The sequence below is a fragment of the Anarhichas minor genome, unplaced genomic scaffold, assembly GCF_050575085.1.
Source record: "Anarhichas minor isolate MPS153535 unplaced genomic scaffold, ASM5057508v1 ptg000136l, whole genome shotgun sequence".
Lineage (NCBI taxonomy): Eukaryota > Metazoa > Chordata > Actinopteri > Perciformes > Anarhichadidae > Anarhichas > Anarhichas minor.
Window position 1 is genome coordinate 13,404,862 of NW_027466582.1, and position 26,692 is coordinate 13,431,553.

Sequence of the window (26,692 nt, forward strand, 5' to 3'; positions counted from 1 at the left end):
TTAAACATTAAACATTTTTAATATATTTATTTTAGTTTAACACAGTTTTAACAAGTTCTTCAAGTGGTGACAAAGTGGTTTGACTTGAGATTCATCATCCATCTGCGGGGAGACTATGTGAACTGAACAAACCTTACTGTAAATGTTATCTGCTGTTATAATATTGCCGTTGTTGTAGTGCACACAGGGTCCAATAAATAGCACACACGAACAAATCAGCTTTATGAGTCTGGATACCACTTCCTAAATGAACTTTAGGAATAATGTTGCTTAAATGAAGGCTTGGATTTCTAGATTTGCCGCTGTTTTGGTATTCGACCATTTTTAAAAAAAGGAAACTAAAGATGCAGACAGGGGTCAAGGGTCAAATCATGATAGAAAGTCTTAAACATCTAATATTTGGTATTGTTAATTGTTAATTTTTCTATTTACTATCCCACCATAAAATCTCTTGCAACATTAGCCAACCTAAACAGATGTCTTTGTATCGCTGCGTCAGAATGTACAGATGCACATCTACGTTAGATTATTTAATTAAACCGCAGTTATTGACAAAATAAAATCACCATTTGATGAAACAAGCCATAATGTCACACATATTGTGGCATCAAACATTTGTGGTACTTAAAAGTGGCTTAAAGTGTCTGTGACTGTGGACTTCATGACTAAATGTATTTGAGGAAACCATTCTAGGGAAATGGTCAACATTCTCACCGTTTTGCTAACAATGCTGCAACATAACACGCTAGCTGGACAGTGGGAAGTGTGCAGATCTTATCAGATGTTAAGTCACAGTGACAGTGCAATAACATGTATCAGCCATCAACACATTGATGCTGATTAACAGTTTGACACACAACGGCCGAAAGTGCGCAAGAGACACCCATGGGAACTTCGTGTAAGTTCAGTCGCACCCACAGTATACTTACTTTAGATCAAGCCAGAAAAGGTTTACAGCCAAACCAAGGGAGAAAATCCCAAAGTTTAATTTGCTGGCAGACATCAGCACATCATGCGATAAGTCGAACACGTTTAATTTCCAACAACGTAGTCATACACTGTTGCGATCTTACTGGTTAACTTTAAAGAATGAGGCCCATAGTTTCAGTTGGAAAAATGGTTTCACTTTTTTATTTAAAGTAAATTATTATTTAGTTAATAGTCTTTGCACTATTTGTGGATTATGTATCTTCTTTCAGGGGCCTCTAGAAAGATATAGTGGGGGGGGGGGGGGGGGATGTCTACCTGAGCAGAGAATGAAGTCACTCTCCCTCTGTGTGTGATATTTTCCAAGCTTCTTGCATAGGCGTAGTGCCCACCCGACAGTCCCCCCCACTGTTGCCAACTTAGCAACTTAGTTGCTAGATTCAGCAACTTTTCAGGCTAACAGCACCTAGCAACAAATTTAGCAACTTATGAAAATATATTTGGCACTTTTAGCAACTTTTTTAAAGTGACTCAAATGCTAAAATGCACGCAGGCATTTTCCCTCTAAATGACACAAAAAAGATTTTTTCCGTCACACACACAGCCACACCCACAACACACGTGCCTGGCTGCAAAAGTGCATTGTGGGTGACGTCAACAGCATGTGCTCAGCTCGTGCACAGGAGGGGGCAGCAGCCGAGTGAGCCGAGCCGAGTCAGCCGACAGCCCGACACTGACACGCAGCAAATCATTGTTGGCTGACTGCAGCAGCAGCAGTATGTCTCAGTCAAAATTGTACAGCCTAAAATTGTGTAGTCTACGTAATTACGCAATGACGTCATCACGTAATGACGCCGTTTTACGTTATTACGTAACGACGTCATCACGTAATGATGTCACAACGTCATTTAGCAACTTTTAGCAACTAATCGACCTGCCTCTAGCAACTTCCCCGGAAAAATAGTTGGCAACAGTGGTCCCCCCCTTCATGATTTCCTTTTGCTGTCGTTTGCACTGTTAGCACCGCCAGCTCAGTCGCTGCCATGTTGAGAGCAGTTAGAGGCAATGGAAATGCTCACAATCAAGTACTTAGCACCTGTAAGAAAGAAGAAGAGTTTATCAGAAGCTGTTTTGTCTTTACACAACCTATTTTCGGATCCTGAACTTTACTTTGTTACCTCATTGTTTTCTTTGCATTTTACATTAATTCCACGCAGTTTAAGTTTTTAATTTCCTTGCTTTTGCCTCCATATTGTGTATTTTCACATATGAGGACACCCTGTCGTGGGTTACTTTCTGTAGTCTAAAGTTTTTGCAATTCAATTTGTGTGAATGCTGAAGAGTTCCATTGTCCATTGTTTGAGAGTGAGAGTCAAAAGGCAAACACAACCAAGTGAGCAGTGTCAGATCTATAGATGATGTTAATCTCTATGCCAAGTGGGTCAGATGTACAGGTCGCTTTATATGGAGTTATGTTACAGTCCAAGTTTTCTAATTCGTGTCCCACAATCAGTAGATCTAATGTCGACCAGAAACCGAAGCCAGTCCACAGATTTCGTCATCGGTTAATTTCCTCTTTTTCAAGCCATGTCTGTGTGATTACATTCTAGATAATTCAGTGTAATAATACAAAGAAGCCCAGACTGAGATTGTTAGTGGTGCTTTTATTCTTTATTTCAACATAATGATTGAATTTTCAAACATGAGAGATGAGGTAATCCAGAAATTATAATATTTACATCTTTTTAAATTCATTTTAGTTTTAGAGTTCAGCTGTGTCGGTACACCTCTTAAAAATTATGTATTTGACAAGGTTTGATAATGTCAGTTTTGGTTTAAAAAGAAAAAAAAATACGGTAGTGGATTCTGACAAGATGATGTAGTTTACTGTTCACCAAAAGATATATATAATATTATACAATACAAAGTCTTGTCTTTCCGTGGGTCTGCTAGTGGTTGAACATTTGACTTTCAATTCCCTAATTCCATCTAATAAAAATGCCCCTTCAAGACAAAATCACTGACCTCAGGTAAGGGTAGATCTAGGGGCAGAACCAGGGCTGTTCTTTTACTGGACTGGAAAAAGATTTGAGGTCCAAAACACCAGCAGAAGCGTTGGTGCATGAGCAACAACTCCTTTTTGTTGCCCCAGTATCAAAGTGTTGCCCCAGAGCATAACTCTCAGAAAGTGAAGTTTTGATACAATTCAGACTTTTCTCTGATTGTGGTGTGTGCAAGTTCTCAGGAAGTAAAAAATTAAACACGCTTGATTTATTGGCGCACCCTTTATAAGTTGTCTGGACTTTATTGCATTAAATGACCATCGGCACTTCATTGTTGAACACATATATGCAACTGGTAGTTAATAAACGTCTGTGTTTTAATGGGAATAAGGGAAAAGGAGGAATTCCTGCCTTCTACTGTGCAGTACTGTCACTTCTCAGTTAATCTGTGCATTCTTGAGAGTAGCCCTTGTTTGTTTACACTAAGCCTTCTCGTGCTGTGTCATCATGACTATGTGCTGTATACGATACGCATCCTGATTTCAGAGCTACACTGGAGTTCAGTTCTTTTCAGATCATACAGCAGTAGATTGTGAAATATACACAGTTTCCAAGATAATAACATCATGTGTGGGTTAGGAAAAAAAAGCATATTAGTTGTACATTGTGTTAAATAATTAGAATTGGTGGGGATTGTTATGCACTGCTGCCTCACAGCAAGGACATCCTGAGTTTGAACTGCGACTTTTATTGCTCGATGTTCACATGGGTTTCCTCTGGATGCTGTGGTTTTCTCGCAGGTATTTTCCTGCCGCTGCCCTTGATCAAGGCACTGGCCTCAGATTTAGTCCCCGGGCAGCCACAACATAGCGAGCGATAAATTCCCTTACTCATTATTTGTGTAGTGTTTTGCAATACAGGAAGCTCACTGGAAGTGTCAAACTGGAAGTGTCAAACAGAAAATGTCACATTTTTTTCTCATTATATGTTCACCTCTTTAATAATTTAGCTAATAATGTGTTTCAGCTGTACATCTTAAATTGTATTTTTGGATATTGAAATTCAACTAGTATGTTGAGGTACTGTCCAATTCATTAAATCTTTCAAGTTATTCTGTTTGAAGGCGAGGCTGCTATAAATCATCACATTAATTAAGAACATTTATTTATTCTCCCCAGCTTTATGTTGCGTTGACACCAAACGCGATGTGAATCTTCGCGTATTGTTACTCGCGGGAGTTTGATTGCGGGAGTCATTAGTGTTTATTTGCATCATTTGCTTCATTCGCGATAGACGCACCGGAGCGAAGGAGTGGCTTATCTCCATGGAAACCGTTATCAACAAAGCCATTTATTTCCGCCATCAACCATGGAACAAATACCCACTATTGCTGTATTGTACATATTGTGGAAGTCCCAAATATCCCGGGAAACTATAGCCGTCTTGTCTGGGTCCATAACATCATCCGGAGGCGCTCTGTGAATTTCATGGAGCTTTATTCACTGTATCTAGCAAACCACACTTCGGCTGGTTTACGACAGCTGTATCAACCCAAAATAAACAATTTAGCTGGGATTTAATTGCAATAAAGGGATAAAAACGATGCCAAAATAATAATGATGCAGATTTGTAAAAAGTCTGAATTCATGTTTTGTTAGTTCTCTCCGCAAGACGACAAGCAAATAACTTTTAAAATACTTGTTTTCTCAATGTAGCTCGGATCAATTGTTGCTTAGCTTTGCCAACATTGTAGCTGCTCAATCAACCCTCAAAATAACGTCATATAGGCGTAAATACGGCAGTGTCATTATTGTTTATACCATGTGAATTATGCACGTACATATAATATTTTTTTCCTCCATAGCCGATTGGCTTTCGCAACACAACAACATGCAAAATTTGCCTCATTCGGGTCATCTGTGGCACCCGGCGCAATTACACGTCTACTCATGTTGATTCCCATCTGTCCATTGACTTTCTATGTAATCTCGTGGTGCAAAAATTTGCGTTGTGTTCGGTGTGAAAACATGAATTTCTATTTTCTTCTGTTTTGTCAAGCACTTGGTATATTGGTTGCTGTTGGGATGTAAAGAGAATTTAGACAAATATAACCAAAACATGTTTTACAAAATAGAATTACCTACCCTAGCTTTAAGTTTTTTTTTCACATGAAGAGCAAACAGACTCATATAATTGAGGAGAGATACATAGTTGACCTAATCTCAAACCTCAAAACCAAATTAATTTAACCCAAGGCCCCTTCCTCCCTTCACTTCCTTAAAATGGATCGCTTTAAAATAAATAAAAACATTTATCATTTTTAATTTTTAAATGCAAATTTATTCAGAACAACTGTCATTCTTCAAAGTGAATTCAGATTTCACTTATCGATGACGTCAAAGCATGTATATTTTCAAATGGTTGCCGCAGTTGATGTTGAAGAGCATGACTTTGATCCAATACATGGCTTTGGAGTGGCCCTCAGTCTAGTTGAAACTAGGGTTATCATCCTGAGGGTCGGCATCAAATGAACGTTTGGCCAGCTGTTCCTGCTGATCTTGGGCCTTGCCAATTACCCTGATGTATGGAGAGAAGATTCAGCAGCAGAACATAATATTGTGTGAGGAGAAAAAGTTATTGTAGTAGTGTTTGTGTTAGTATTATGATAGATGAATGATATCACATTTACAATAACATAAAGGTTAGTTTCACTTTAATAGTTATTGTAACACAAGTAGATAAGTAGTTGCAAAAAATAACAATGGTAGAAGAATAGGTCCTTACCCATTAGAAAAATCGCGTACTAAATAAAACAGACAAGAGAAAAACACAATTAGCAGAACTCTTTTCTTTGTATCACAAAAAACAGTAACCGTATCACAACATTTGTGTTTGTAGCACCAAGTAATAAATAAATTATGAACACACAGTATAGTAGAGGGTTATAGACATTCATTGTGCTCATTTCTCGTAAGTAATGCACATTATTTTCAAAACCATGTATCCAGATAATTATACATTCAATTGAGATTTAAAATGTGCTGTTACTGAACACGCAGCTTTGTCATCCTGCTTCATAACAAATTGTAATGCCCATCTCTATGCGAATGATACACGTCTTTATTGCTTTGCAAACACTGCACACTCAGCCACTGAAATCATATAACAAACCTTTGAGAAATTTCTAGATGCTCTTTTTAATTTGAAATTAGTCGTGAATGCAAACAAGACTTCATATTTGCTATTCTCTAGAGCCGGAGATATTGTGGACAGTAGTTTGCATATTACAACTCTGATTGGATATAGTATTGACATTTTTAACGAAAAGAGCCAAACTTGATATGATGAGTAATTACACAAGTGCAATTTCTGGTACAACATGTCAAAAATGTGAAAAATAAAAAAATTAAAATTGTGATTGCTTACGGTTGTGAACATGTCCTCCGTTAATGTGGTTACCATAACCTTCTCCGGGTTCAGCCATGAGGACGACCAGCGACAACACGAGGAAGAGCGCGATGCACTTCATCTTGAAAAACAAGTACAAAACATACCACAAAGGCCAAAGTTAATAACTTAAAACAAATTAAACCTTAAAAAGAAAGGTCATCACACAAGCTTTGAAACACACAGTTTCCGCAGATGTGTAACAACTGTCTTGCTCATGTTAGTAAATGCAGAATACATATTTAGTCCTTACCTTTGTTTTGATTCAAAAGTCAAGAGGATGCTGTCAAAGAGAGCTTAAGTTGGCAGTGAAGTGTGAATATCTGTGTTGGTACAGTTCATCCATGACTCTTTTATAGCAATGGATGATTTCCATTACTCATCGTTTGTCCAGTATTTGGCAATCAAGAAAGGTAAACCAGATGCGGTCTCAATCTATTTTGTAATGCAGTGGTGAAATGCTGATTTGTTATCTTACCCACAAAACTGAAATCATTCCACACAGGGCCTCCTATTTTCATAATGTTTTTAATATATTTACTTTAGTTTAACACTGTTTTAAGTGTTCTTTTTCTTCAGCTTCAGTTTCCCTACACCCTAAATCCAAAGTTTTGTAAACTGTGAAAGACTTGAGGCAAAGATACAGCATGCAGTGAAGTGGACAGGTATGTGCTGGTGCCCAAAAAACAATTGGATGTTAGTTATTGTAGTGTGATCCGTTAATTTGAGATCCCAACCAAATTTGCGGGAATGCGGCATACACCTCTTTCAGGCCCCGTTTAGTGCGCACACAGCGGTTAAAATGAGCCCTCAGGTCTAATTAATAACAAATGCCCTAATGTGCTGTTATTGAACATACAGCTCTGTCTTCCTGCTTTATGGTAAACTCACTGTATGTCTGTCTGTCAGTGTAATAAATTGTTATTAACTTCATGTGTGCTTTTCTAGATATGTTGTGTCACAATATTTGCTTTCAAAGGCCCTATCTTACATCGAGCGCAAAGCGGCGCATAGAGCAGAGTAACTCATGCTAATTTAGACCGACGCAGTGGTCATTTTCACGCCTTACGCCCACATTGTGTAAGTAGCAAATGTACTTGTGCCATCTGTGCACCCATGGCCGTGTTGGTCTTAAAATGAGGTGTGGTCAGTTGCATTGCTGCAGCACTGGTATCTTTAGGAACAGAAAGCGATTGTGCCATTGATCAACAAAGACCTGGTCTGGAGTCAATGGTGCACTCTTGTTTTTTCTAACAGAATGTGTCATGATGAGTCCATGAGTGCTGTTTGAGCTCAATGGATCCACTCCTCATCCAACTGTGTGTGAAAACGTAGATGCAGGCTCCTTCAAAGTTTGCAGGCCCTCTCCCCCTAAATGGTTGCATTTTGAGACTGATGCAGCCTCTAGGCTTCTGCTTTCTGTCCGAACCCCCTGTGAATGGCATCGCAAAGCAATACAGTTGTCATCTAAACCTGCTATTACTGCACAGCTGCAGATAAAGATCAGGCTAGTATAAGTATCAAACTATTTGTAGAATTAGAGTTCAGTGGTGGCTGCGTACAATTGTTTCATTTGATTCAAAGATTTCCATTAACTCCAGAGCGTTAAATCCAAACGTCAAAACTTAAAAAAAAGGATGAACTGATCGCTTCTCAAATGTAGAATCAGCCATTGTTTTAACATTGCGCCAGGTGCAGGCACAAAATATGGAATACGGAAATCAATATATTATTGGTAATGGTTTAGGCCAGGGGTCTTCAACGTTTTTCAGGCCAAGGACCCCCAAACTGATAGAGATAAAGCAGGGACCCCCGACTATATTGTATAAAATTGTGTTTTACAATAAACTGGGCCTAGTGCCATGAATACCTATTTATTGTGCATTCAATACTAAGCTATTCAAATAATACACAGGTTCATATATTCATGTTTTTATTTCAAACATGTGCAAGGTACAGTGAGTAGGGGGGCCGTATCACTGCCATGCATAAACACACCTGTTATCATGCATACAATACTGAACTATTAAAATAATGGACAGATTCATGTTTAGAAAAAATAAATACAAAATACATAAATTTTAAAAATTGTCTAATCAACCAAAAATTTCGCGGACCCCCTGCAGTACCTCCGCAGACCCTTCAACTTAATCCTGCAGTATGAATTGGTTTTGATACAGGATTCAAAAAGACAAACCAGCGTAAGCTTGCTAGCCACTTTGAGTTCCGCATGCCAAAGTAAATTTAGCATTTCTCAGAAAACTGGTGAGTACGCTTGTAACTGACCGCTGCCGCTCTCTGACTGCTGTCTGCTGGGTTTTAGGGGTTCTGATGCCACTCAGTGGCTATTGAATAATGACCCTGAGAGACCCAGCTTTAGCCTAATCCCTACTTGAAAGCTATCCTTCCTCTAACTCAATCCCCTCGCACACCCTCGCTGGAGACAGACGAGTGCCACATAACACACACATACACACACACAAAAATGCATACACACCTGGATTAATGCAGTCATACTTGAGTGACTGTTTCAACAAAATACTGGAACTGACAAATGAGACATGTTTCAAGGAAAGCAGGATATAACATTTAAAACAGGGATTTTAAGGCTTCCAGTGGAATTGATTTGAGGACAAGCACTCTTACAGGATGACATTCATATACTTCTATAATTTTTACTTTTTGAAATTCCGAGTCAAGGAGTTGGTTGACTTACCCTAATTGACCAACTGCCAAAATCTAGTAAGGTGTTTTCTTTGTTGAGTTAGCCCATACATCATATCATATTTTAGTTTTTGTTGTTTTATTAAGTTTTTTTACTTATTTATTAAACCTGCATGCCTTTGATCCAAAACATGGCTTTGGAGTGGCCCTCTCAGTCTAGTTGAAACTAGGGTTACCATCCTGAGGGTCGGCATCAAATGAACGTTTGGCCAGCTGTTCCTGCTGATCCTGCTGATCTTGCTGATCTTGGGCCTTGCCAAAGAACCTGATGTATGGAGAGAAGATTCAGCAGCAGAACATAATATTGTGTGAGGAGAAAAAGTTATTGTAGTAGTGTTTGTATTAGTATTATGATAGATGAATGATATCACATTTACAATAACATAAAGGTTAGTTTCACTTTAATAGTTATTTAACACAAGTAGATAAGTAGTTGCAAAAAATAACAATGGTAGAAGCATAGGTCCTTACCCATGAGCAACATGTTTATCTAAATAAAACAGACAAGAGAAAAACACAATTAGCAGAACTCTTTTCTTTGTATCACAAAAAAAACAGTAACCGTATCACAATAACATTTGTGTTTGTAGCACAAAGTAATAAATTAATTATGAATACATGGTATAGTAGAGGGAACGCAAACAAGACTTCATATTTGCTATTCTCTAGAGCCGGAGATATTGTGGACAGTAGTTTGTATATTACAACTCTGATTGGATATAGTATTGACAGGGTTTCAGAGTAAAAATATCTTAGTATTTGAACATTTACGTTTCATAGACAAACATTAAACATTAAACATTTTTAATATATTTATTTTAGTTTAACACAGTTTTAACAAGTTCTTCAAGTGGTGACAAAGTGGTTTGACTTGAGATTCATCATCCATCTGCGGGGAGACTATGTGAACTGAACAAACCTTACTGTAAATGTTATCTGCTGTTATAATATTGCCGTTGTTGTAGTGCACACAGGGTCCAATAAATAGCCCACACGAACAAATCAGCTTCATGAGTCTGGATACCACTTCCTAAATGAACTTTAGGAATAATGTTGCTTAAATGAAGGCTTGGATTTCTAGATTTGCCGCTGTTTTGGTATTCGACCATTTAAAAAAAAAGGAAACTAAAGATGCAGACAGGGGTCAAGGGTCAAATCATGATAGAAAGTCTTAAACATCTAATATTTGGTATTGTTAATTGTTCATTTTTCTATTTACTATCCCACCATAAAATCTCTTGCAACATTAGCCAACCTAAACAGATGTCTTTGTATCGCCGCGTCAGAATGTACAGATGCACATCTACGTTAGATTATTTAATTAAACCGCAGTTATTGACAAAATAAAATCACCATTTGATGAAACAAGCCATAATGTCACACATATTGTGGCATCAAACATTTGTGGTACTTAAAAGTGGCTTAAAGTGTCTGTGACTGTGGACTTCATGACTAAATGTATTTGAGGAAACCATTCTAGGGAAATGGTCAACATTCTCACAGTTTTACTAACAATGCTGCAACATAACACGCTAGCTGGACAGTGGGAAGTGTGCAGATCTTATCAGATGTTAAGTCACAGTGACAGTGCAATAACATGTATCAGCCATCAACACATTGATGCTGATTAACAGTTTGACACACAACGGCCGAAAGTGCGCAAGAGACACCCATGGGAACTTCGTGTGAGTTCAGTCGCACCCACAGTATACTTACTTTAGATCAAGCCAGAAAAAGTTTACAGCCAAACCAAGGGAGAAAATCCCAAAGTTTAATTTGCTGGCAGACATCAGCACATCATGCGATAAGTCGAACACGTTTAATTTCCAACAACGTAGTCATACACTGTTGCGATCTTACTGGTTAACTTTAAAGAATGAGGCCCATAGTTTCAGTTGGAAAAATGGTTTCACTTTTTTATTTAAAGTAAAGTAAACCAGCTGTTCCTGCTGATCCTGCTGATCTTGCTGATCTTGGGCCTTGCCAAAGAACCTGATGTATGGAGAGAAGATTCAGCAGCAGAACATAATATTGTGAGAGGAGAAAAAGTTATTGTAGTAGTGTTTGTGTAGTATTATGATAGATGAATGATTTCACATTTACAATAACATAAAGGTTAGTTTCACTTTAATAGTTATTGTAACACAAGTAGATAAGTAGTTGCAAAAAATAACAATGGTAGAAGCATAGGTCCTTACCCACGAGCAAAAGCGTGTGCTAAATAAAACAGACAAGAGAAAAACACAATTAGCAGAACTCTTTTCTTTGTATCACAAAAAAAACAGTAACCGTATCACAATAACATTTGTGTTTGTAGCACAAAGTAATAAATTAATTATGAATACATGGTATAGTAGAGGGAACGCAAACAAGACATCATATTTGCTATTCTCTAGAGCCGGAGATATTGTGGACAGTAGTTTGCATATTACAACTCTGATTGGATATAGTATTGACAGGGTTTCAGAGTAAAAATATCTTAGTATTTGAACATTTACATTTCATAAACAAACATGTCACCAAGCTACGACAACAACAAAAAGACATTTGTATCGGTCATTTTCCTTTGTTCAGCTGGAAGCGGATAATCGAGGCCATGTTCTGTCTTATGGTGACGGTATCTACGTATAGACCACAGATTGTATAAAACGTGGATGTAGTCGCTGGGACATCACCCATTGGTTTGTGGACTGCCGTTTTGCTTTATCGTCTATTTTACTCTAAATGAAACCATAATTTAAATGAAAATCATGCTGTAAGTTTACGGCATTTCAGCATTGGCTTCACTTATCACACCCAGAGGTTGCAGCCTGGTTATCACTCCGTCCTAAGCTTTATTACCGGTGACAATTCATTCTACTCATTATTGCATCGTGTATGAAAAGGTTAGTTGGGCATTTCATACAGTTTTATGAATTTAGAAAGCCCTAGATGTCAACTTCTCATCATATATCACTTCCTAATTAAATTGGTCCTATAGTTATTATTTGTCTTGTTCAAGTGATGGGCTAATGCTTGAAGTCTTGCGTGCAAAAACTAAATTTGGAAAACTGCTTTTAGTTTTTGTGCTGCACACATTTGGAAAATGTTACAACACTTCTTAAAACTTAACACAATTGTTCCTATCGGTCAATTAAAAAACATGATTACAAAGGACCCTGCTCTTGCACGTAACTGTTTTAAACTATGTTCTGTCTGGTCGTTTTCTCACAAATTATTTGGTTGAATGAATTAATTAATGTATTTATTTATTTAGCCAGAAATGTATCTCTGTCAGTGGTATTAGCTACATGTGTGCTTTTCTAGATATGTTGTGTGAAAATATTTGCCTTAAAAAGGCCCATTGATTCCATTACTGTACCTCCTTTGCCAACATGTTGCCAGAAACCTTCTCCGGGTTCAGCCATGAGAACGACCATGGCCAACACAAGAAAGAGCGCGATGCACTTCATCTTGAAAAACAAGTACAAAACATACCACAAAGGCCAAAGTTAATAACTTAAAACAAATTAAACCTTAAAAAGAAAGGTCATCACACAAGCTTTGAAACACACAGTTTCCGCAGATGTGTAACAACTGTCTTGCTCATGTTAGTAAATGCAGAATACATATTTAGTCCTTACCTTTGTTTTGATTCAAAAGTCAAGAGGATGCTGTCAAAGAGAGCTTAAGTTGGCAGTGAAGTGTGAATATCTGTGTTGGTACAGTTCATCCATGACTCTTTTATAGCAATGGATGATTTCCATTACTCATCGTTTTCCCAGTATTTGGCAATCAAGAAAGGTAAACCAGACGCGGTCTCAATCTATTTTGTAATGCAGTGGTGAAATGCTGATTTGTTATCTTACCCACAAAACTGAAATCATTCCACACAGGGCCTCCTATTTTCATAATGTTTTTAATATATTTATTTTAGTTTAACACAGTTTTAAGTGTTCTTTTTCTTCAGCTTCAGTTTCCCTACACCCTAAATCCAAAGTTTTGTAAACTGTGAAAGACTTGAGGCAAAGTTACAGCATGCAGTGAAGTGGACAGGTATGTGCTGGTGCCCAAAAAACAATTGGATGTTAGTTATTGTAGTGTGACCCGTTAATTTGAGATCCCAACCAAATTTGCGGGAATGCGGCATACACCTCTTTCAGGCCCCGTTTAGTGCGCACACAGCGGTTAAAATGAGCCCTCAGGTCTAATTAATAACAAATGCCCTAATGTGCTGTTATTGAACATACAGCTCTGTCTTCCTGCTTTATGGTAAACTCACTGTATGTCTGTCTGTCAGTGTAATAAATTGTTATTAACTTCATGTGTGCTTTTCTAGATATGTTGTGTCACAATATTTGCTTTCAAAGGCCCTATCTTACATCGAGCGCAAAGCGGCGCATAGAGCAGAGTAACTCATGCTAATTTAGACCGACGCAGTGGTCATTTTCACGCCTTACGCCCACGTTGTGTAAGTAGCAAATGTACTTGTGCCATCTGTGCACCCATGGCCGTGTTGGTCTTAAAATGAGGTGTGGTCAGTTGCATTGCTGCAGCACTGGTATCTTTAGGAACAGAAAGCGATTGCGCCATTGATCAACAAAAACCTGGTCTGGAGTCAATGGTGCACTCTTGTTTTTTCTAACAGAATGTGTCATGATGAGTCCACGAGTGCTGTTTGAGCTCAGTGGATCCACTCCTCATCCAACTGTGTGTGAAAACGTAGATGCAGGCTCCTTCAAAGTTTGCAGGCCCTCTCCCCCTAAACGGTTGCATTTTGAGACTGATGCAGCCTCTAGGCTTCTGCTTTCTGTCCGAACCCCCTGTGAATGGCATCGCAAAGCAATACAGTTGTCATCTAAACCTGCTATTACTGCACAGCTGCAGATAAAGATCAGGCTAGTATAAGTATCAAACTATTTGTAGAATTAGAGTTCAGTGGTGGCTGCGTAGAATTGTTTCGTTTGATTCAAAGATTTCCATTAACTCCAGAGCGTTAAGTCCAAATGTCAAAACTTTTGAAAAAGGATGAAATAATTTCCAAAATGTCTAGTCTTTCAAAAACAAATGCAGAAAACTGATCGCTTCTCAAATGTAGAATCAGCCATTGTTTTAACATTGCGCCAGGTGCAGGCACAAAATATGGAATACAGAAATCAATATATTATTGGTAATGGTTTAGGCCAGGGGTCTTCAATGTTTTTCAGGCCATGGACCCCCAAATTGAAACAGAGATGGAGCAGGGACCCCCGACTATATTGTATAAAATTGTGTTTTACAATAAACTGGGCCGAGTGCCATGAATACCTCTTTATTGTGCATTCAATACTAAGCTATTCAAATAATACACAGGTTCATATATTCATGTTTTTATTTCAAACATGTGCAAGGTACAGTGAGTAGGGGGGCCGTATCACTGCCATTTATAAACATACCTTGTCAGCTAATACCAATGCCAATATCAACATTGTCTGTCAATTGCATGATAATCATGCACACAAGCTATTCAGATTGATGTTTTCATTTGGAAACGAAAATGAGTGATGGCCTATTAGTGCCACTGCCATGCATAAACACACCTGTTATCATGCATACAATACTGAACTATTAAAATAATGGACAGATTCATGTTTGGAAAAAATAAATACAAAATAAATAAATTTTAAAAATTGTCGAATCAACCAAAAATTTCGCGGACCCCCTGCAGTACCTCCGCGGACCCTTCAACTTAATCCTGCAGTATGAATTGGTTTTGATACAGGATTCAAAAAGACAACCTAACGTAGCTTGCTAGCCACTTTGAGTTCCGCATGCCAAAGTAAATTTAGCATTTCTCAGAAAACTGGTGAGTACGCTTGTAACTGAACCCCCCCCCCCCCCCACACACACACTTTATTTTATAAGAATACGCAGAAATATTGGAACATGCATTTTCGGATTTCAAGATCAGCTTGTCTACTGGTTTGAGCTTGTTTGATCAGTTTGGTAAACCTGGTGAGGAGCTCATATTGCTGCCTGGTTGTTATGCATCTTTGTGCTGCTTTAACTTGGTTTTCGATGAAAAATGTAATTAACTAATAATAGTAAATTATAATGCTGATAATCAATGTTAAATATTGTCATTACACTTGTATTGTCACGGGAGTTCACGGATAGGACCCAAACGCAAGACCACAGGAGACAGAGTATGGTAAAACAGGTTTTATTGTGAAGGTGTGTGAAGGTGTGGAGCCCGAGGTCCGACACCAGAGAGTAGGCAGATCGACGGTGTGAGTCCCGTGGCTCGACACCGGAGGGCTGGTAGCTCGCCGGTGTGATGTCCCGTGGCTCGACACCGGAGGGCTGGCAGCTTGACGGCGTGATGTCCCGTGGCTCGACACCAGAGAGTAGGCAGATCGACGGTGTGAGTCCCGTGGCTCGACACCGGAGGGCTGGTAGCTCGATGGTGTGATGTCCCGTGGCTCGACACCGGAGGGCTGGTAGCTTGACGGCGAGATGTCCCGTGGCTCGACACTGGAGAGCTGGCAGCTTGACGGCGTGTGTAGTCCGCTAACACAACGGAGGGCAGAGCTGCGGTGAGTAGTCCGTTAACACAGAGGGCACGGGGGATTCCCGGACCGACGGACACCGGAGGCAGGCGCTCGAGGGGGAAGATGCGACAGGGTTGAAGCGGGTGAAAGACGGATAAAGACGGTACGACCTGACAACCCCAGACTGCAGGACCAGAGTTTATATATTGCCAGAGGTAATCGTTAGTGGGACCTGAGTCTGGTGTGTCAGGCTGCAGGAGGTGATCAGCTGGAGTGGCTGCAGCTGTGTGGCAATGGGAGGTGTCTGGTCTGACGGATCCTGACATGTATTGTCATATTGTCACACTTTTCTCAGAAAAAAAACCTTTTGCCATATATGACATTTGATTTCAGACTCGGAGCAGTGGATAATTAATTATAAATATATTAAAATATATAATATTCTGCACTATACAATTCCTCTCTAAAAGTTGGGGTGGAAAAAGACAAAGTGCCAACTGTACAGAATCATTTAATGCTCTTTTTCAGGGTTCAATATGTTGGAGTGATTATATCAAAGCATACGACCATCTTAATAGTGCTGGTTTGACTGTCTGGAGTGGCAAGAAGGGCAGTCTGTCAAATGCATCCATTTTGGTATGCTGTTTTGGTGTTTTGAGGTGCAGGAGCATTGTTGGTAGATGTGTTCTATCAGTCAGTTTTGTTACCTCTTGAGTCTGTTTCAGAGAAGACGCCCTATTTGTTGTTCTATCTCTATAACAGTAAAGAAACAGATCATTTGTGATGTGAGATCTGATGAGTTGGGAGTGAGATAGGGTTGATAATCTCTTTTTTTACATCACCAAAAGCGTTTGGGTGGAGAAAAGGTCAATGTCTGCAAAGTCATTGAAGGGTACCATAGATATTGTTGTATTTTAGCTTACTTGTGCTATGTGATTCTCCTTTAGCCTGCAATGCTGTAATGACACCTTAGAAATCAACATAAAGAGGAATAGTATTAAGGGTGTTTGGTGAAGTGTTGATCCCAATTTAATCCTCCATGATTGTCAGAATACTACTTCCCAAACAACTGTGTGATAAACCGAAATAAGTAATGGTTCTTTTAATCCTCTCTAATGTTAGTGTGAGCAATTGAGGCCTGTTGCCCCACATCTAGTACTTTTCTTTTCTTCCCGTAAGGTAGTGTGTGCATTCACATGTATGAGTGTGTGGTGTATTTAATCCGAATGGCGCAATGACTACTCGCCGTATCAGTGTTAACAGCTTGATTATTATCTCATCACTTCCCCGTGCTCTGTTTCGTCTTGTCATGCCACTTAGAGGAACCAACAGTGAGAAGAACAGATGGGGAAAAATGGGAAATGGTTGTAACTAAGTTCTTTCTGGCCCTTTTTCATTAAAACCTATGCTACTTTAGTGACATGTGGTAGTTGGAGGCACCCAGATGCAGACTCAGACACAAACGATAGGAAGTAGAAATAGTTTACTAAGGAATTCAAAAATTCAGAACAAAAGAAACTGAGGAATCAAGTAACAGAAGTTGCAAAACTCAAACAAAACTCAAACAAAAGAGAGGCTGAATTCATACAAAACTCAAAACTAGGACTGATGGTCTAACGCAGGGGTCGTCAACGTTTTTCAGGCTAAGGACCCCGAAACTGATAGAGAGATGGAGCAGGGAACCCCGACTATATATATTGTATCAAATAGTGTTTTATATTAAACTGGGCCTAGTGCCATGTATAAACATACCTCTTTATTGTGCATTCAAATAATACACAGGTTCATATATTCATGTTTTTATTTTAAACATGTGCAAGGTACAGTGAGTAGGGTGGCTGTGGCACTGCCATTTATACACATACCGTGTCAACTGATACCAATGCCAACATCAACATTGTCTGCCAATTGCATGATAATCATGCATACAAGCTATTCAGATTGATGTTTTCATTTTAAACATAAATCTGGAAACGAAAAATGAGTGATGGCCTATTAGTGCCACTGCCATGCATAAAGATACCTGTTATCTTGCATACAATACTGAACTATTAAAATAATGGACAGATTCATGTTTGGGGGGGGGGGGAAACCAACTTTTTATTTTATTTATATATTTTCTTTATTGTCTAATCCAGTGATTTTCAACCGCTGTGCGCGGCACACCAGTGTGCTGCGAGAGATCGTCAGGTGTGCCGTGGGAAAATGTCCAATTTCACTTAATGAGTCCAAAAAAATATTATTTAGTTGTTGCAAATACTTTGCCATTGTTGAGCGTCTGAGCTGCAATATAGTGGCTGGCTAAGTAATAAATACTCTTCCATGCCAGTGGGTGGCAGTAGGTAGCGCAGTAATGACGTGTTCATTTAGGACAGTAGAATGAAATGACGAGCGGGACGAGACGAGCAGCGATGGAGAAATATTTGAAAAGGAAAAATGCAGACTCTGAACTGGGCAAAATAACCCAGATGAAAAGCCTCGTAAGGATCAACACATTTAGAGACTTGTCATTAAATTGTCAGCATATATCCGGCCCTCGGTACGACGGCCCGCCAGAAAATATCATATGTTTATCATAACTGGCCCGCCACACCACAGAGCTCCGGGACGAAAAGTGGTGATGTTAGCTGGCTTTATATGTGCGACATAACGAAGCATCTCAATGCGCTAAACCTGCAGCTTCAGGGACGTGTGATCACAGACATGTGTGATGCAGTAAAGGTCTCCACCGCTCTTCCCGACTGCGCATTTTGCTGATAACTGGGCGCACTTGGCGCAGAGTTCACCCGGCGATTTGCCGACTTTGCAGCTCAGAAATTAAAATTTGAACTGCTCAGCAATCCGTTTGCAATTCATGTGGAAAGAGCACCTGTGGAGCTGATAGACCTCCAGTGTAATGACACTGAAGACAAAGTGTGACTCTGAGGGCGCTGCAGTTTCCAAGCTTCACCCCCGAAACGATGTCTTAACTCCGCCTACATGCAGCTCAAATGCTCTGCATGTTTGGAAGCACATATGTGTGTGTGTGAGCAGCTGTTCTCTGTGATGAAGATGAACACAAACCCACACAGGAGTCGTCTCACTGATGCACTTTCACTCCATCATGAGGGTTTCCACAGAACCTTACCCCTGATATTAATGAACTAGCAGCCAAGAAAAGATGCCAAACATCTGGCTCTGGTATGCATACAATAATGCAGCCTACCTAAACATGTATTCTTTTTGCACTTTGTCCAATATACCTTCTATCCTGTTTATTAAATGGTGACTATATTTGGCCCTAAACGTAGTCACAATTTCTTATTTTGGGCCTCTCTGTGATTGAGTTTGACACCCATGACATATATGCTGTATTATGCTAAAAGGTGTCATTTTGTAACGTTTTTGGTTGTTGGTGTGCCGCGGGATCTTTTTAATGTAAAAAATGTGCCGCGGCTCAGAAAAGGTTGAAAAACACTGGTCTAATCAACCCAAAATGTCGCGGTCCCCCTGCAGTACCTCCGTGGACCCCCTGTTGAAGACCTCTGGTCTAACCCAAGGAATTTAGCATATATACATACTACGCAGACAATGAACTACGACGTTCTGGCAGCAGCTCACAACCTACATAATGAGGATTCTCCACAGGTGTGCTCTCAGCAGGAGTCCGCTGACGACGTTGCAACTCCTTCTATGGAAAGCTGTCACACAGGGCTCAGGGTGGAACCGTGACACTTTAGTGCATCCCCATAGTCCGAGTGATAATCCATTGGGTTTTGTTAATTGCTTTTGTCCTGCACTTTATGGGGGTCACGCGTAAATAAAACAGGGGCCGAAACATCTTCAGTTGGAGTTTTTGCAGTGTTTGTCTCTGCCGCAGCTCATTTTTCTTTAATAAATATCTATTCATTCTAATCAGCCTGGTACTCTTCAAGCAAAGAACTTTTGTACATTAAATGTTTAAAACAGCAAATGTAAAAACCTTTAATGATCTAATGATCTTGTCTACTTTCATCGAATTTCCACGTTCCACTTTTGATCACTGGGGCTGTAATTAAAAGTGTACCATAAAACATAACATCAGGCCTCACAATTTGCATATTCCACCAAATAGACGTGAAATGAAAATAATCCTGCACAAAGCAGTACTGGTATAAGGCATCAAGTAGCCTCAGCCATAATAAAAAACAATCAGCAGGCCCTAATTGAACTAAAGAGCCCTTGTGTAAGGTGAGACCTTTCTCCTGACCATTTGAACTAACCAAATACAGCATATTGATTTTGTTTAATGGAGACATTTTCAAGTAAAAACTCTCTCCACGTGACCAGGGATGAAATCATGTGTGTGAAATGTACCTCTGTGGATTTCCTAGCAAGTGGCAGCTCTCCAAACTGGCTCCATTTGTGTGACAGTAGAGATGGGGAGATGTCTGAGGACGTAACGTGATGTGGAATGCCAAGAAAGCCAGCATCTCGGGATGATCCAGACAAACCACCAGACAATAAATAGCCACGAGCTGAGGGTTAGTGTCTGATCCTGGTGTAAGCCCCGCTCTGCTGTCTCAGAGACATAGTCAGGTCTTACTGTAGCACTGAAGTTTCAGAGGGACGCAAATTCACAGCATCAGCTGAAATAGACTCACTCATTCCTTCCTGCTTTTATACTTCTGTCCACCTCTTTTCTGTAATACCAACAATTCTCTGGTATGGGTGGATTTTTCTGTTTAAGATGTAGTGAGGTTCATGTTTCACCAGATGACATCATTTCAAAACCACAGTTTGGCAAAATTATGAAAATATATTTTAAACTATAATCTCATTTTTATTTTAATCAGAATCATTACATTACAGTCATTTAGCAGATGCTTTTATCCAAAGCGATTTACAATTCAGAGTCTATCACATTTCTACACCGTAGGCACAACTACGGGATCAATTTTGGGGTTAAGTGTCTTGCTCAAGGACACATCGACACGCAACTAGCAGAGCCAGGGATTGAACCACTCTGATTGAAAGACGGCCCTGCTATCCGCTTAGCCACAGTCGCACCACACAAGAATCAGCTTTTTTGGAGATATTTGCGTACTGGATTCATGTTCATGATTTGAAGAGATTCCATGAACCCATTTTTAATAGTGACAAAAGTATCAAATCATCCAAACAAACACTCAAAGCCACTGTTATTGGTATTCTTCTCCTCATCTGTGTTGGATATTTTAAATATACAATTCTTCTCACACATATATGGCTAAATATGTTTGCCCTTTTGGAAAAGAGACCAAACAACAGCAAAAACCTAAGGTAGCTGGTTATTAGCGTGCGGACAGAATTGCATAAATACTGTAGTTCCTATATTTATAAATACACTGCTATTGTCTGAATAATCATGCATGTCCCTGTTGAGTTTGTAAACTTTATAATTGAAGCTACTGACTTGATGTCACATCCTCCATTTTAAAAACGCTATGTCTATTGTCATCTCTAGAGGACTTATTTCCTCCCATGCAGCTGTGGTACGACTTTCATGTGAACTGTTTGGCTGTCGTCTTTGAGGTTCGCTGTGTTTACCAGAGCCCTTATGTGTGGATGTCATACATACGTGTGGACATATAGTGGCTGGGTAGACATAGAAATGACATGTGTGGGACGGTATGTATGCCGAAGTGGACTGCCTGCCTCTGCCTCTGTCCCCCAAAAGAAAGTTTGTTTGTCAAAGTTATTGCTGTTATTATCTCAGCGATAACTACTCCATAACAATGCATTATTCATTATATACACACACACGCCCATGCTTTCTTCCTTTCATTACAGATGGAAATGTAAAAAGTCTGAATTCATGTTTTGTTAGTTCTCTCCGCAAGACGACAAGCAAATAACTTTTAAAATACTTGTTTTCTCAATGTAGCTCGGATCAATTGTTGCTTAGCTTTGCCAACATTGTAGCTGCTCAATCAACCCTAAAAATTGCCCGGCGCAATTACACGTCTACTCACGTTGATTCCCATCTGTCCATTGACTTTCTATGTAATCTCGTGGCGCGAAAATTTGCGTTGTGTTCGGTGTGAAAACATAAATTTCTATTTTCTTCTGTTTTGTCAAAGCACTTGGTATATTGGTTGCTGTTTGGATGTAAAGAGAATTTAGACAAATATAACCAAAACATTTTTTACAAAATAGAATTACCTACCCTAGCTTTAAGTTTTTTTTTCACATGAAGAGCAAACAGACTCATATAATTGAGGAGAGATACATAGTTGACCTAATCTCAAACCTCAAAACCAAATTAATTTAACCCAAGGCCCCTTCCTCCCTTCACTTCCTTAAAATGGATCGCTTTAATATAAATAAAAACATTCATCATTTTTAATTTTTAAATGCAAATTTATTCAGAACAACTGTCATTCTTCAAAGTGAATTCAGAATTCACTTATCGATGACGTCAAAGCATGTATATTTTCAAATGGTTGCCGCAGTTGATGTTGAAGAGCATGACTTTGATCCAATACATGGCTTTGGAGTGGCCCTCAGTCTAGTTGAAACTAGGGTTACCATCCTGAGGGTCGGCATCAAATGAACGTTTGGCCAGCTGATCCTGCTGATCTTGGGCCTTGCCAATTACCCTGATGTATGGAGAGAAGATTCAGCGGCAGAACATAATATTGTGAGAGGAGAAAAAGTTATTGTAGTAGTGTTTGTGTAGTATTATGATAGATGAATGATATCACATTTACAATAACATTAAGGTTAGTTTCACTTTAATAGTTATTGTAACACAAGTAGATAAGTAGTTGCAAAAAATAACAATGGTAGAAGAATAGGTCCTTACCCATTAGAAAAATCGTGTACTAAATAAAACAGACAAGAGAAAAACACAATTAGCAGAACTCTTTTCTTTGTATCACAAAAAAACAGTAACCGTATCACAACATTTGTGTTTGTAGCACCAAGTAATAAATTAATTATGAACACACAGTATAGTAGAGGGTTATAGACATTCATTGTGCTCATTTCTCGTAAGTAATGCACATTATTTTTAAAACCATGTATCCAGATAATTATACATTCAATTGAGATTTAAAATGTGCTGTTACTGAACACGCAGCTTTGTCATCCTGCTTCATAACAAATTGTAATGCCCATCTCTATGCGAATGATACACGTCTTTATTGCTTTGCAAACACTGCACACTCAGCCACTGAAATCATATAACAAACCTTTGAGAAATTTCTAGATGCTCTTTTTAATTTGAAATTAGTCGTGAATGCAAACAAGACTTCATATTTGCTATTCTCTAGAGCCGGAGATATTGTGGACAGTAGTTTGCATATTACAACTCTGATTGGATATAGTATTGACATTTTTAACGAAAAGAGCCAAACTTGATATGATGAGTAATTACACAAGTGCAATTTCTGGTACAACATGTCAAAAATGTGAAAAATAAAAAAATTAAAATTGTGATTGCTTACGGTTTCCAACATGTCCTCCGTTAATGTGGTTACCATTACCTTCTCCGGGTTCAGCCATGAGGACGACCAGCGACAACACGAGGAAGAGCGCGATGCACTTCATCTTGAAAAACAAGTACAAAACATACCACAAAGGCCAAAGTTAATAACTTAAAAGAAATTAAACCTTAAAAAGAAAGGTTATCACACAAGCTTTGAAACACACAGTTTCCGCAGATGTGTAACAACTGTCTTGCTCATGTTAGTAAATGCAGAATACATATTTAGTCCTTACCTTTGTTTTGATTCAAAAGTCAAGAGGATGCTGTCAAAGAGAGCTTAAGTTGGCAGTGAAGTGTGAATATCTGTGTTGGTACAGTTCATCCATGACTCTTTTATAGCAATGGATGATTTCCATTACTCATCGTTTGTCCAGTATTTGGCAATCAAGAAAGGTAAACCAGATGCGGTCTCAATCTATTTTGTAATGCAGTGGTGAAATGCTGATTTGTTATCTTACCCACAAAACTGAAATCATTCCACACAGGGCCTCCTATTTTCATAATGTTTTTAATATATTTATTTTAGTTTAACACAGTTTTAAGTGTTCTTTTTCTTCAGCTTCAGTTTCCCTACACCCTAAATCCAAAGTTTTGTAAACTGTGAAAGACTTGAGGCAAAGTTACAGCATGCAGTGAAGTGGACAGGTATGTGCTGGTGCCCAAAAAACAATTGGATGTTAGTTATTGTAGTGTGACCCGTTAATTTGAGATCCCAACCAAATTTGCGGGAATGCGGCATACACCTCTTTCAGGCCCCGTTTAGTGCGCACACAGCGGTTAAAATGAGCCCTCAGGTCTAATTAATAACAAATGCCCTAATGTGCTGTTATTGAACATACAGCTCTGTCTTCCTGCTTTATGGTAAACTCACTGTATGTCTGTCTGTCAGTGTAATAAATTGTTATTAACTTCATGTGTGCTTTTCTAGATATGTTGTGTCACAATATTTGCTTTCAAAGGCCCTATCTTACATCGAGCGCAAAGCGGCGCATAGAGCAGAGTAACTCATGCTAATTTAGACCGACGCAGTGGTCATTTTCACGCCTTACGCCCACGTTGTGTAAGTAGCAAATGTACTTGTGCCATCTGTGCACCCATGGCCGTGTTGGTCTTAAAATGAGGTGTGGTCAGTTGCATTGCTGCAGCACTGGTATCTTTAGGAACAGAAAGCGATTGTGCCATTGATCAACAAAAACCTGGTCTGGAGTCAATGGTGCACTCTTGTTTTTTCTAACAGAATGTGTCATGATGAGTCCATGAGTGCTGTTTGAGCTCAGTGGATCCACTCCTCATCCAACTGTGTGTGAAAACGTAGATGCAGGCTCCTTCAAAGTTTGCAGGCCCTCTCCCCCTAAACGGTTGCATTTTGAGACTGATGCAGCCTCTAGGCTTCTGCTTTCTGTCCGAACCCCCTGTGAATGGCATCGGAAAGCAATACAGTTGTCATCTAAACCTGCTATTACTGCACAGCTGCAGATAAAGATCAGGCTAGTATAAGTATCAAACTATTTGTAGAATTCGATTTCAGTGGTATCTGCGTACAATTGTTTCATTTGATTCAAAGATTTCCATTAACTCCAGAGCGTTAAATCCAAACGTCAAAACTTTAAAAAAAGGATGAACTGATCGCTTCTCAAATGTAGAATCAGCCATTGTTTTAACATTGCGCCAGGTGCAGGCACAAAATATGGAATACAGAAATCAATATATTATTGGTAATGGTTTAGGCCAGGGGTCTTCAATGTTTTTCAGGCCATGGACCCCCAAACTGAAACAGAGATGGAGCAGGGACCCCCGACTATATTGTATAAAATTGTGTTTTACAATAAACTGGGCCTAGTGCCATGAATACCTCTTTATTGTGCATTCAATACTAAGCTATTCAAATAATACACAGGTTCATATATTCATGTTTTTATTTCAAACATGTGCAAGGTACAGTGAGTAGGGGGGCCGTGCCACTGCCATTTATAAACATACCTTGTCAGCTGATACCAATGCCAATATCAACATTGTCTGTCAATTGCATGATAATCATGCACACAAGCTATTCAGATTGATGTTTTCATTTTAAACATAAATGTGGAAATGAAAATGAGTGATGGCCTATTAGTGCCACTGCCATGCATAAACACACCTGTTATCATGCATACAATACTGAACTATTAAAATAATGGACAGATTCATGTTTGGAAAAAATAAATACAAAATAAATAAATTTAAAAAATTGTCGAATCAACCAAAAATTCCGCGGACCCCCTGCAGTACCTCCGCGGACCCTTCAACTTAATCCTGCAGTATGAATTGGTTTTGATACAGGATTCAAAAAGACAAACTAACGTAGCTTGCTAGCCACTTTGAGTTCCGCATGCCAAAGTAAATTGAGCATTTCTCAGAAAACTGGTGAGTACGCTTGTAACTGCCCCCCCCTACACACACACACACTTTATTTTATAAGAATACGCAGAAATATTGGAACATACATTTTCGGATTTCAAGATTATATTCTTAACAGCAGCTTGTCTACTGGTTTGAGCTTGTTTGATCAGTTTGGTAAACCTGGTGAGGAGCTCATATTGCTGCCTGGTTGTTATGCATCTTTGTGCTGCTTTAACTTGGTTTTCAATGAAAAATGTAATTAACTAATCATAGTAAATTATAATGCTGATAATCAATGTTAAATATTGTCATTACTGCCACTGTCATTCAGTGATGTAGAAATTAAAAACAATGCAGAGAGATTAATGCTTTCTATAATTAGTATACTTTATAATGACGATTGATACCAAGGCGTTGTTTGCCAAGTTATGCTGCTGCTATTTTCTTCCTCTTTCTTGGTTATGAAATTCAGTGGGTAATGACTCATGATGATTAAGTTGAAAACGTGTCTGTAAAGTGAATAATAATCAAGGCCAGATCAAACAATCATCGTGGCCAGACTCGCCTGCAAAGGTGCCCCTTGTTCAAAAAATAATTCTTATTAATTTGCGTTAACCTCATGCTGCTCCCTATTCTTTGCATTTGTTTGCAATTCCTATCCTTGATTACAACCTGGGGTTGCAGGTTTTTCTTTTGTTTACCTTATAACATCCATGGTTATATCACACTTTACTCAGAAAAAAACATTTTGCCATATATGACATTTGATTTCAGACTCGGAGCAGTGAATAATTAATTATAAATATATTAAAATATATAATATTCTGCACTATACAATTCCTCTCTAAAAGTTGGGGTGGAAAAAGACAAAGTGCCAACTGTACAGAATCATTTAATGCTCTTTTTCAGGGTTATTCTGTTACCAGTTTCAATATGTTGGAGTGATTATATCAAAGCATACGACCATCTTAATAGTGCTGGTTTGACTGTCTGGAGTGGCAAGAAGGGCAGTCTGTCAAATGCATCCATTTTGGTGTTTTGAGGTGCAGGAGCATTGTTGGTAGATGTGTTCTATCAGTCAGTTTTGTTACCTCTTGAGTCTGTTTCAGAGAAGACGCCCTATTTGTTGTTCTATCTCTATAACAGTAAAGAAACAGATCATTTGTGATGTGAGATCTGATGAGTTGGGAGTGAGATAGGGTTGATAATCTCTT

General features: G+C 39.0%; 1 protein-coding gene and 2 long non-coding RNA genes across 3 annotated transcripts in view; 2 read left to right on the plus strand and 1 right to left on the minus strand.

The window, feature by feature from the left end:
• LOC142942111 (uncharacterized) overlaps nucleotides 1-19,431 on the plus strand; it is a 29,563-nt gene extending 10,132 nt beyond the window's left edge. Inside the window, exon 2 of the long non-coding RNA XR_012951561.1 lies at nucleotides 19,056-19,431. This is a non-coding gene — a long non-coding RNA (uncharacterized LOC142942111). The remainder of the gene's footprint in view (nucleotides 1-19,055) is intronic.
• Nucleotides 1-26,692, plus strand: part of LOC142942102 (exostosin-1) — a 341,430-nt gene that overhangs the window by 124,558 nt on the left and 190,180 nt on the right. The gene's annotated exons all lie outside the window — the stretch shown is intronic.
• Nucleotides 5,259-11,165, minus strand: LOC142942105 (uncharacterized). Its single transcript, XR_012951555.1, has 4 exons — nucleotides 9,573-11,165; nucleotides 6,357-9,366; nucleotides 5,715-5,733; nucleotides 5,259-5,507 (listed from the first exon to the last, which is right to left on the minus strand). It is a non-coding gene; the product is annotated as an uncharacterized LOC142942105 (long non-coding RNA).